The sequence below is a fragment of the Penaeus monodon genome, chromosome 29, assembly GCF_015228065.2.
Source record: "Penaeus monodon isolate SGIC_2016 chromosome 29, NSTDA_Pmon_1, whole genome shotgun sequence".
NCBI lineage: Eukaryota > Metazoa > Arthropoda > Malacostraca > Decapoda > Penaeidae > Penaeus > Penaeus monodon.
The window spans coordinates 12,407,632-12,408,324 of NC_051414.1; the positions used below are offsets into that span (position 1 = coordinate 12,407,632).

General features: G+C 37.7%; 1 protein-coding gene across 1 annotated transcript in view; it reads right to left on the minus strand.

Annotated features, from left to right (window-relative positions):
* Positions 1-693, minus strand: part of LOC119591962 (TLC domain-containing protein 2-like) — a gene marked incomplete in the record, with an annotated part of 36,123 nt that overhangs the window by 34,634 nt on the left and 796 nt on the right.

Sequence of the window (693 nt, forward strand, 5' to 3'; positions counted from 1 at the left end):
AACCTCAATCTCAATCTTAATTTGGTGAAAGCCAAGGTCTCTGTACACTAACAGTTAAACAGACAAACAAAAGACAGACATTTAACCACGAGTAATATTTGTAAGGACTTTGATGCATTTTGAAATTATTAATTTATAATGAAAATCAACTTTGCAACAGAAAGGGAAAACAAATGGAAGCAACAACAATAAACAAACATTACAATGGGCTACACAATAACTGTTGGCAACGTGGAATTCAGCTAGTGCGTTCGTCAAATAAGAGGATTACTTAAAAACAATGTTTCAACTTGTTTGACTTTATGTTCTGCTGAAAAGGTATCCACTCGCGATTCATTTAATCAATCTGAACTTTGCAACTTCGTAACAACTGCTTATTACTCAATAACTGTATATCATAACGAGCACAGAATGTCAATAAAGAACAGAACAGAGATTCTTTTAAAGTAATATTCTTGCATCTGTGCCGGTATCTTTTCAAGATCAACAGGTTACCATGTCAAACTGACCAACTGGGCCATCTTCAGAATCATTAGAGCACTGCAAAAATCATGGCTTTTTACAATGGTGTTTGCGTAGAGCGTAGCGTCGCTAGGTAAGGCCTTTGCGCAGTCAAGGCCTTTGCGCAGTCATCCTTAGCTGGACTCTTTCGTTCTTGTACGACTGTTTTGCGCTGCAATTCCATTCGGGTGC